General features: G+C 39.0%; 1 protein-coding gene across 4 annotated transcripts in view; it reads left to right on the forward strand.

The window, feature by feature from the left end:
* Tenm3 (teneurin transmembrane protein 3) overlaps positions 1–12305 on the forward strand; it is a 654883-nt gene that overhangs the window by 289344 nt on the left and 353234 nt on the right. The window contains exon 1 of one of the 4 annotated variants that reach the window (XM_029570442.1): positions 3366–3884. The exons of the other annotated variants lie outside the window; for them this stretch is intronic. The gene's annotated coding sequence lies outside the window, so the exon portion shown is untranslated. Of the gene's footprint in view, positions 1–3365; positions 3885–12305 lie in introns of those variants that run through there. 4 annotated transcript variants of the gene reach the window in all.

The following is a 12305-nucleotide window of genomic DNA, read 5'->3' on the forward strand; positions in this document are numbered from 1 at the left end:
TATTTTTAAAACAGGAGAAATGAAGGTAGTAGGTCTCTTTGTTCCCTCCTCCCAAATCCATAAATTATTTGTTGTAAAATTGAATATCATGTTTTCAAGTAGTTGATGTATCTTATCTTGCTAAATTTGGTTTAGAAAATGAGCTACACTCCTAATACCAGTTTTATCTGCTCAGTCAATTCTGTAAAATGGTTAGTGTCTGACTGGGGAGCTCATCACACTTGCAACTGAATTTAAGTCATAGCACACTATACATAGATGGGTACACTTAACCTCTTTAAGTTCCAGTATCCTTATCTAAAAATGGAATAATACTACTGCTTGTTCATAGGAGCTTAAAGAATTGAACTTTTATGCTTCAGGCTGGGGTTACAGCTCAGCAGCAGAGTACTTGATTACCATGCAAGAGACCTTAGCTTTATGCCCAGAACTGAAACAAAAAAGATGTGCCAAATGCTCAATATAATGCTTTCATAATATGAAATTCTCTGTGTCTGTTTTTATCATAGCCTTGTATTTAGTATAGCTATGTGTTTGGTTTTTTTTATTTTGTGTTAGTATCTCTGACAATATTTCAGTGCTTAATAATTAGCAAGAAAGGCAATCATCTTAGTTTCTATTTCACTCTGATTTCTCTTCAAGTCTGTTGGCTTAAACAAGGAGAGGTCAGACACACTCTTAATATGAAGCTAAGTTAGTACCAGTTTGAAGTAACTGCTCATTCTTGGACTTTTAAAAAAATACAATTTGCTTTGCTTTGGTTTGGTTCATGCATTTTTTAAAATCTTCCTTGTGGTATGCAGTCATTAGGCTTTTATGCCTAAAGAACTGAATTTAGTTATAAGTAAAATTCATTTAATATTACAAGTATGATTCCATGTGGTTATTTATTCACAACATAAAATAGCCACATAATTCAACATATTTAATAGTGTCTGCTCATGAAACTGTGGGGAATTCTGTTGATTTTACACAAGAAGTGCTTCAGTTATGGAAGGCAGTGTCTTCAGTGCTAATTATGGCTGACATCATCAATATGGTCAACTACAGTAGAAGAAAACAAATTGAACGTGTGCCTTATGACTGTATGTGTCTCTGTGGGACTCTGCTGGACTCTTGTATGTAAACGATGGCAGTGATTGAATACATGGGTGGGCATGGTCACAAAACCTTGGATATTTTTAGAAGATGTATGTGGAAACTGTTGGTCATATTTCAGCTAAGGAAATAGCTTAGCATCACATCTCTTGCTCTGTCTCTTCCATATTGGCTGCTGCTGCTAGTCAGCCTCTTTCAAAGTAAATCCCTGCTCATTCTCAAGGGATGTTGTCTTTGTCTAATGTGTAATAGTTTTGTATTTCAGAAATGAGTACTAGATACACATGTAGAATGCTTCCAATATAATGCAATATAAAAATTTGCCCAACCTGGATCTGGTATTTATAAATGGACATTGCTCAATTAGCATTTTAAATTGGAATTTTAATAAATGCTATCAATCAGTGACCAATTTGCATAGCATTCATCTGGGGAAAGGAGCTTGCCAAATACCAGTCTTCTTGAGATTCATCTTGACCCAAACTGTGATTTATTTAAGCTCTTAGAACCATTCATTCCTCTGGTAGAGTGTCCATCTTTCTGTTTTCTAATGCTATAGTTCAGATCTACAAATCTATAGTCATCAAAAATCAGGTGATGCATCTCCAAAGTGCAGACAAGCCCCCAGGTCTCAGGAAATTTTAACTGCACGTGTTCTGCCTATTTAATTTGTCTAAGATTCCAATTGAACAGCTTCTTCATGCTCTGTTTTCAGGTTATATAATGTTTATTTGCAATAACTTCATTCTACCCACTGCCAGAAGAGTCATGAATTGCAAGATCTGTGAAATGATTCTTTTCAAAATAGTTGACTTAGGAAGGTATTTGTTTAAAAGTTTAGAATTCTTTTGGTGCCCTACAAAATATCTATTGTTCTATTTTTTGACCCAATTTTACTAAAGAGAAAGAAATTCAAAACCTTGTAATAACTTCAAAATTTAGGCTGTCAAAGGAATGTCTACATTTTAGATAATTGCTGTTTTAAAATAACTTCTGCAATATCATAATAATGCCAATTAAAGGTCCTATATACCGATCATTCAGAACACATTGTCTGGTTGTGATATTCAAAATACCGGATGTATTTGGTGAGTCATGATTTTCAGTAGAGCCCTAATTGCTGAAGGAAAAGAACTCTAAGATTTAGAGATTTGCTTAAATGTGGAGGAGCCATGGATGTTTCCAGGTGTGAAGGATGTATTGGAGAGGAATGGAAATCAAGAAGGAAACTCTCTATAGAGAAAGGAACTGTATTCACAGTCTTGTACCATTAGATTTAAAAGTCACAAGTTGAGGTACTGGTAATATCCATCCCCCAGTCAAAGAAGATAAACATGGTTTTGTTAAATACTGGGACTGTGAAAAGTGTTTGGTCTGTACCAGAGGAAAGGGAGAGGAGGTGGAGTCGATTCTATCTTGCAATGAAAAATGAAGGGAGAAAATACAGTTTCTTTCTTACAATATTTTTGGGAGGTGTAATTTATAAGTTAAAACTAGAATATGTTAATTAATACAAATGTCACAAAGTGTAGTTTTCTTTATATGAAAATAATTGAGTTCGGAGGGACTCAAAAAAAAAAAAAAAACTGGTAAATCTAAAAATTCATGAACATTCGTTCAAGTTCTCACTCCCGCTTAATGGAGGTAGTGTCTGCGCGGGTTTGGGTTTGGCAGAATGTTCTAGAAGAAAGAGAAATTCAAGCAAGGCAGGACGCTGGACCATAGGCAATGAAACAATGATGAAAGCGGAGCTGAAGGAGGAGAAGGGACAATTTGAGGGAATCAAAATTGAAACGTAGCGATGCTGAAGTATGTTTTATTTCAAAGTAAAACTGGTTACAATGCAGTAGCTATTCCAGATCTGGCTTGGCCAGTCCTGCCTGGCGCTTCCTTTGGAGTAGCTGGGAAGCCCCAGGCCCGGGGACTGTCCTCGGCCTCTGGGAAGGGGGGTGTGGTGGCAGGGGCCCGCGCCCCGGCGTGGTCCCGGGGAGGGAAAGCCGAGGTGGCGGCGGAGGCCCAGGGAGAGCGCGGGCTGCACGGGTCCCCGCGGCGCTCCCAGGCGACACCCACCCACGCGCCGAGCACGCCGGGCCACGCGAGCGACACCGGGCCCGCGTGGACTCCTCCGACCCGCAGGTACGAGCGGCGCGTCCCGGACCGACCCCAGCGAGCTGGCCCGGATGCCGACTGTCCGCAGCGGTGCGGGGCAGGCATGGTGGCCGAGCCGGGGGCGGGCGTCACAAGGCGTGGGGGGGCAAAGACACCATGAGCTCGGGAAAGTAGAGGGGCTGGAAGAGATCGATGCTCGCCAGAGCCTCAGCAGCCTGCGAAGCATCAGGAACACCCCGGTGTGCCCGGGTCTGCGTGTGAGTGTGCGCGCGTGTGCGGGGCTGGTTGCTCCCCTCGGGGTCCGCGGAGCGTGCCGCCCAGCAGTTCGCTAGCAGTTTCCGCTGTGGCATGGGATGCTCCGGCCCGCGTGTGCCTGTGTGTGCGCTCGTGTGCATGCATGTGCGTGTGCGTGTGTGGTGTGTGTGTGTGTGTGTGTGTGTGTGTACCCGGTGCAGGGCGGGAGGAAGCGGCCGTGCCCGGCCCGAAGGGGTTAAGCGTCGCCGCCGCCCCCTCGGCGGCCGGGTGTAAACAGAGGAGCCTCAGCCTATCATGTCTGGCTGCAGCTCGCAGCCGGAGCCTGGAGCCCGGCGCTGTAACATGATACGCTCCAGACCCAGGCAACTTGGCAGCGCTGGGCTCGGCTCCGCACGGCCACAGCGAGGGCGCGCCGCGGCAAGGTGGGTGAGCGGCGGCGGGCGCGGCCGGACGCGGGCGGCTGAGGAGGCTGAGAGCACGAGGGCGGGCGGCTGAGGAGACTGAGGAGGCTGAGGGCGATGAGGCGGGAGGTTGAGGCGGCTCCTAGCGCGCTTGAGCCGCTCCTGGGTCGCTCGCTCTCGGGCACGCGACGGCGTCCCCGCGTCGGGCCCCGCACTGGTCGCGACTGCTCCCGGCGTCCGTCCCTCACTGGTCCCCGAATGGTCCCGGCGTGGGCTGAGCACTGGTCCCCGACTGGTTCCCGACTGGACCCCAGTTGGTCCCCGCACTGGTCCCCACACTGGTCCCCGCACTGGTCCCCGCGGCGTCGGGATGGGAGGAGGCTCCGCGCGCGGGGTGGAATGGGTGCCGAGGCAACATTAGCATCTGAAATGAGATGGCTTTTTAACCCCTGCGGGACCAGCTTTAAGGATTTAGGGAGGTGAAGGCAGAACTTTCCCTAACACTCTGCCACCCAGAGTGGTGCAGGTAGCTGCGGGGAGATGGAGTCTTTTGTTCCCGGCATTTTTAATTAGATGGTTTTTTATTTTTTATTTTTTTATGAGTAATATACAGCCCTAGTCTACCTAGTCTGTGAGGTAAAGCTTTTTTTTTTTAAAGCCTCCCCTGCGTTCTTTGACTTTTGCCATCTATCTTATAGAATGTGTTGGGAGCAAATCTTAGCGATCATGATTTTGAATAATTTATGTCTGAAATGTTTAAAAATCTACATCGAGCGTACATGAATCAACCTTTTGATTCCATTAACCGAAATCCATCATACTAATTGCTTAATGGGGGAAAAAAAGGTACAAAATAATCTTGCTAATTAAAAGGGCCCGTTTTTTCGCCGGTGAAATACTTTGTGTTTTCTGTCGTGAGACGGTTTTACAGAGCACGATCTCTAAGAGAAATTCAACTTTGCGGATGTGCTTCGATGCAGGTTACTCCCGTGGAAACAGAGTTGGGAATGGTTTGGGAAAACTTGGGCAGTATCTGTGCTACTTTTTTTTTTTTTTAATCCGCTAATTTTTGTGTGTATTTTAATAAAACAAAGATCTGCAGCTCTCACAATGAGAGACCACATTTCCGCCCTCTCGTTCTTGTGTGCCTATCTCTGCAGTATCTTATAAATGATACATACAGATGTATGTGCTTGTGTCACAAAGTCATTTTTGTCTTCTGAAAGCCTAATGTAATCAAATTCAGTGCCTTAAGATGGTGTGGTTGAAGATTTGATCCCCTTGCACTGAAGTGGAAATACTTTCAGTAATTGAAAGCAGATTCACGTCTGGAGTTGTACAAGCCAAGGTTTTCATTTTTTAAATAAACCTTTTGTTCTCTGCTTTTAAATGTTTCAGAGAGCCATCCAGAGACCTCTGTGAGCTAATTGTTAGAGTAGTTCTTAAGAAGGGATTGAAAATATCCAGAGAAGGCGTTTTTGAAATATAGTTAACTTACTAAGCTTCCCTCTCAGTAGGATATTTGAGTGCAGCCTTTACTGTCTGTGCCCCACATTTTTCCATCAGATTCTCAAGCATTCAAATGCAACAGTAATGCTCAGAACACTCAAACCCCAAGCAGAGTCCATATGTTTTCAGATGTTAACAAACTTGAGAAATTTTTATGTCATTCCATTTTATCCTGTGATTTAACACAGCCTAATGATAAATTTGAAATGCAGTGGAAATCTGTTTAATTTAAAGAGATGCTGATTGTATGTTAATTGATAGACTGAAAATTTAAAAACAGGATTGCAGGTTGTGAATCTGGTTCCTGTCTGGTCTTTGAGGACTAAGTGGTGAAAGCTTTTAAAAGGTAGCTCTTAAGACTGAAATTAGGATATATTCTAGACAAAGAGTGAGTCACTTGATCTCTTATTAGCTATAGAGAAAAATGGAGATATAAACACGTCACTGTCTACAGGACAGGAAATCTAAAATGAATTGTGTAATTACGAGGAAAAAAGTTCAAAGAGTTACACTTTTTAACAATGCTAATTGAGATTAGAAAATACAGGGATATTCTGAATATTTGATTACTAGCTTCTTAACCAGTTATATTGACTATTAATAAAATGCACAACATAGCAGTTTAATTTCTTAGAAACTACTTGGTAGCTGTGTGTTTCTCCTTTTTTCCTCATCTTCCTGATAGGAACCGTTTGAACACATAATAATAAATTTGAAATGAATATCTCCATCTTAATTTAAATATTTTTTATTTTTCATGTAAAAGTTCTCTAATAAAAACACTTTGAATAATCAGCAAATCCTTGCCAAATAAAATCTTAATAAATTTGGCGATTTTGCATCATGCTTCTTAGTTATCAGTGGCCTAGTGTGTTGCACAGTAGAATTTAGTTTTCCTTAAAGATTTAAGAAAAGCAATTTGATATGAACTCCTTTACAGATTCCTGAACACTGATTTTCAATGTAATATCCTTGTCTAAACATTTAAACTAACCTTTTTGTGGCTTCTCTTTGCTGTTAGGTTTTACATCTTTTCACTTGGCAAAGGGGTGCATGGGATCTTCTGTCATCTGAAATAATGCATTCAATTTATCATGGGACGCCTGTCTTTCATGATGTAGGCAAGTGGCAGAAGAGGCACTATCTAAATACAGTGATCTTGATAATTAATGCCATAAAATAGATTAAAATGCTGTATTCCAGGTATTCATTTCCTTAAAAGGGCCACCAGAACAGCGTTGCTAAGCACCCGTCACCACTGCAAGCAACAGAAAATGACCCAAATTAAAGAACCTGTTCTAAGCTGTATTCTTGTATTTTCTAAAGTGCATTTCAAAAGGTTTAACAAGACTCATTCAATTAGCACAGAGAAAGGATCTATTTTCAGCTCTGATCAGCAATTAAGAGATTGAGCTTTGGAAGATCAGTTCTTTATGTTTAAAATTTGTTTCCTAGGCTTTAATTAAACAAAGATTTTTTAACAAACTACCTTTCTATGTAGAAGTAAATACTAAAAATTGGATGTTTGTTTTAAATTGCTGTCCAGATGAGTTAATTTGTATTAACTCTTCCTCACTTTCAAAAAACTTTGTTTCAAACTAATATGATCTATTACAGTTTCATTGCAGTTTCTAACTGTGTAAATACATATATGTGCGTACATACTTATGCAATTTAAATTAAAATTTTGCTGTAAATATTCTTGGTGTAGATTTGAATATGTTTGCAGCTATCACTTGGAAATGGTATATTTTTATAGGACAGTTGGAAGTTGTGAAAATGTTAACATGTAGGAGGTAGAGTGACATGTTGAATTAAGTAAGTAAATAAACAAACAGCTTTTTAGGTTTCTTGTTGTTCTAAACCTTACAGTGAACTCTACCCTTCTGGGTTTGATCAGAAGTTCTTAATAGTTATGTTTCAAAAATCTAAACCATATATATTAGAGTGCTTAATGGATTATATCATCTGGTAACTGGTTCTTGGCCAGTACAGCAAGTCACAAAAACAAGTTGTCAACTTCCCAGCAGAGAGAAAGGAGTGGGAAGATATGGGCTGTCAGAGGACTAGGCTAGAGGAACATGAGGATTCCCAAAGATTTAGATTAGGATTACTATCAAGATTTTGGCTCTAGCCCATTGATTTGGACAAGTTTGAAGCATATAAACATAGCCTATAAGAACTCAATCATAAGTGCTCTTTTGGCTGTTATTGTCTGGAAGCGTTTACACATCCTGAAACACCAATATTTCAAAGCCAAAAATAACAATTTAGTTCCTTCTTTTAAAAGAGATAGTTTACATTAGAAACTCATTATATTTACTTGTATTATGTAATTTGGCATTAAAGATTTTACTAGCTATAGATAATAAAAAATAAATAAAATTTGAATGACTTGTTGGAGTTTTGTTTAGAATGAAAAGTTCTTATAATACTAATTTATGTCTAAGGCCTTTGACATAAGGTCCAGCTACAGCAATTTGGAATTGGTAGTTTGTTTTTTGACACTTCAAAGTTTGTTTCTCCTTATAGAAATAGGAGGCGTTGAGATTATGTTTAGCAGGCTTGAAAGTATGCATTTTAATATGTAAGAAACAATTTTTCAAAGAAACTAGTGGTTTAAGAATTGATGTTTGTATATTAATTTTAGTTATAGACTTAGCTATTCAATTTCAAATCTTATATTTGAGTTTTGCTCTATTTACTTTTAATTTGCACAGTGTTCAGTTACAAACAACTTCCTCTTTGGTATCTTAGAAGCAAATTATGTCACAGACATGTGATAGCAAATTAATTTCATAAGGAAAGAATAATAGTTGAAAAGTATACACAAATATTTAGAAAACCATATGAAATACTATTTAAAAGAAAAACAGTTTCTCTTTTAAGTGTTATTATTCCCCTCCCTTAATATTAAGGAATGTTTGATATGTCTTGTTTTGTGCAGTTAGGTGGAAAAATGCATTATCAATTGTCCCAGAACGACCAATTTAGAATTAACATAGAAAAACTCCTCAGCTTTTTCCTTCTAGTTATACATACAAACCTAGTTTTTAAAAAACAATGTTAGAATTTTCATGAATTCTTTGTGTGTTAGGTTGTGCACAACACAGTTTTCCCTTAGTCTTATACTGTTTCTACTAGCGAAGGAGAGGGCCTGCTACCAGAGGCCTGTAAACTGTGGTATGGAACACTTTTTATACCTTTATCTTTTAAATAAAACAAAATCATCTTATATAAAAAATTTAACATTGTTAACCTTTTATAATTATTTAACCACTGTTTCATTTTACCTCCTGCTTAAAAGTTGTGCGTTAGCAGAGTGGACACCTAGCTGTGCTCTTAAAAGTTTATTTGTCTTTCAATTCCTGTGGTAGTAGGGGCAGTACATCTCCTTAATTATCTTTGTTCAGGGAAATGCTGAAAGGCCAGGGTAGTTAAACAAGACCATTTGGATTTGTGAGGTCGAAGTCAGATGCAAGGAAAGTGGTTAAATGCATTATCATCCTAGTGAACCCATCATCAGTAAAGTGACCTTGATGGAGGTAGAAAAAGCCATTTGGACATTTTATGAGAGTCACCCCTGCTTATTTTATCACTGACAGGTTTTTACGTATTGCTTTACCATGTTCCCTTCTTTTCATTTTCCTATGTTCTTTCCTCTCATTATAGATCATCACAGCAAAAGTGAACATTAAAATTAGTTTCTAACATTAAAATGATAGATTTTTCTTTGTGACTTTATACATCGATACATGTGTATGGAGATATTCTTTCATTAAAAATTAAGATGATCAGGCTGGCTGACCATTCTCTATTTGCTTTTAAAGGTCTTTTAATGATGATGATTAGTCTCTCTGCAAAGAAGCTGCTATCCTGCTACTTTTCAAATTGTTTTTTAAGCTATTAAGAGGACTTGCCAACTTCAATTTCTGCAGTGGGAATAATGTTTGTTTTAACAAGTGCCTAAGTATGTTTACTTGAAGGTTATTCAAGTAGTAGTAATCTTGTTGCTGCCGTCCTGGAGTCATCGCTGCCCTTAAGAAATTAAAACACAACCACAAGATTTATAGTTTATGTTTCTCAACTTTGTTGCCAATATTTTTCTTCCAATATATTTTATATCAACTAATAAAACAGAATTCTTACTTAAATATTTGAACAAGTATTTTTCAATAAGGATGAGTTTTATTAGACTCAGCACAAGGGCTAACCTTTTTGGAAACTTCAGCTAAAGCAATTAAGTGCAACATGTAAGATTTTTGCTTTCCTAGGCCAAGCTGTCAAGCGTTACTGATTGGAGGTTAGCTTACGCTTTACATTTTACTAAATTCTCTTTTGTCTCAATTAATCAGAGCTAAATACAAACCTTATCATAAGAAAAAAACCTTGACCCATTATCAAAATACCTGAAATGTTATTATCAAGCATTTTCTGGAGATAACACCTTTTTTTTTTTTTTTTTGGCTATGAATTATGTAGCATTCAAATCTCAGCAACTCAAAAATCACTAAAATAGTTCCTTCAGGAGAGTTATATCTTTAACTAAAACCTCAGATTTATTGCTTTTAGAACTTATTATTTCAAACAACAAACATGTTGGATTGTAGCACTTGAGTTATAACCGCTCATCTCTCTGTGTTCACATCTTCAGGGCCTAAATTCAGCCATATTCAGAGCATTTCATTAGTTTTCCCCATGGTCCCCTTGCCTTCTGTCTGTCTCTTTTTTCCAGCCCCACACTGCCATTAAGTTACCATTCAGACCCTGCCTTGGCCTCCAGTGCTGTGCACACTCCAATGTTTTCTCTGCTCTGTGCTGTGTAGGTCTGATCTCTCCATCTTGCCCATCTGTCAAGAGCCTACTTGTTTGGCATTTCTTCTCTGAAGCCTGTCCTGATTGCCTGGGGCATAGCTGACTGTTCCTTCCTCTGTACTTCCATAGCACCCGATACATATTTCTTTTACAGCACTTAACACATTGTCACCATAATCGTCTGTTTACATTTCTCTCCTCACCAGGGGACAAGTTCTTTCAGGTCGTAACTGTGTCTTACTCATCTTTACATACCAGTACCAAAAAAATTGAAAGAACAGTAGTCAATAAAAGCTTGTTGAATGAATATACTAAGTACAGTTTAATTTATTAGTGTCTGAAAGTCATTATTGTGAGCACCAGTTATTTTATTGGTCTGGGTTAAAGTTTCCTTAGTTTCTGTTTAGGGTTAGGTATACCCAGTCTAAATGGCCCTCTATTGGCCACGCCTGCTCTTGCTGACTATTGCCTCCCATTTAGGAACCCTTATTGTGCTAAATGTCTTATACATATCACTTCATTTGCTTCGAACATTCCTATAACGAGAGATTTCCTCATTCTATTGATAGAAAAATTGTGATTTGCATAGGTTAAGTTAAGGTCAAGGTATAAGTGGTCAAGCTAATTTAAATGTTGTTCTCTGTCCTCAACCTGGTTTCTTGAATATCAGAGTCTTGTTAAGAATTCCCCAACCACCAAGCTGGGATCAAACCCACAGCCTCCTGCAAGCTAAGTAAGCACACTCTCAAATTTTTTTTTTATTAACTTTTAAAATTACTTGTATAGTTCAAATACAGGAATACATTTTAAAAGATAGATTTTTTTCATTTTCCTCTTTTCTTTTGCTCTCAACTTTCCTTTCTTATTACTGTGTCATCAAATAACCAATATTATTTTTGGTGTTACTATAACTTATACATAAAATAGGAATAGAGAAGTCCTGAGTTAGGACTTGTCTCAGACCTAATCTTATTAACTTTATTAGTTTTAAGTTCTTGAGAGCCTCTTTGGCCTAATAACTATTTCTTTGCATTTTTACTCATGAGATTTTTGAGTAATTGAATTCCTCTTCAGTTTTCAGTAAGGACTTATAAAAGAAGTTCAATGAGTCATAATAGTAAATTTGAATAAGAAAAAGTTATTGCAGTGTTAACTCAAAGCTTAAATACATTAGTAAAGATACTTGGTAGGGCTGAGGAGTGGAATGAACCCAGAACCTTGCATATGCTAAACAGGTGCTACACTGGCCTACATCCCTGTCCCATAGAGGGTCTTTTGAGATAAGGTTCTGTGTTCTCTAAGTGGATCTTTAATTCCTGAGCTCAAGTAAATCTCTGACCTCAGCCTCCTGAGTAGCTGTGTATCATCATGTCTGGCATTAATGCAAATTTTAAATTCATAACCTCACTATTTAATGAAATTATTTTGAGTGACTAAGGGGAGGGAAGACATACTCTTTTTATTTATTTTGTGTCTGTGCCTATGTATGTGTGCAGGTGCAGGTGCAGGTGCATGTTTGTGCACATATGTGGAGGCCAGAGATAACCTCAGGTATCCTTTCACAGGAGCTGTCCACTTTGGTTAGTTGGTTTGCTTTGATACAGGGTCTCCCCGTAGCCCCAGCTGCCCTGGAACTCGCTATATAGATGAGGCTGGCCTCCATCTCATAGAGGCAGAGGCTGACCACTGGGACAGGATCTCTTACTGAGACATGGGGCCTTTCTGTTATCCTAGGCTGGCTGCCCACTGAGCCTCTGGGATCTTGTTCCTGCCTTCTGGTATGATGAGCATGACCCACCACTGTGCCCTTCTTTTATGGGGGTTCTGGGCCTTGAACTCAGGTCCTCATGTAGTTAGTAAAGTGCTTTGACCCTCAAGCATGAGGAACCAACAGTTTGGAGCAAGGTTAATAAGTGAAAAGGGTGGGACAGAAAAAGAAATGAGTTTGCTACTAAAAGAGGTGAGTAGTTCTACTCCATTAGAAAAGGACTGTATTTGTATTCTTTTGCCTTTCACAAAAAGCCCACAACATTAAAATATATGTATAACTTATGAAAACATACAGAATTGGAGACCTTCAGAACTGCAAGTCTTCTGAACCATTTAACTTAGCATATT

This window comes from Nannospalax galili, unplaced genomic scaffold (genome assembly GCF_000622305.1).
Source record: "Nannospalax galili isolate Female #2095 unplaced genomic scaffold, S.galili_v1.0 scaffold461, whole genome shotgun sequence".
NCBI lineage: Eukaryota > Metazoa > Chordata > Mammalia > Rodentia > Spalacidae > Nannospalax > Nannospalax galili.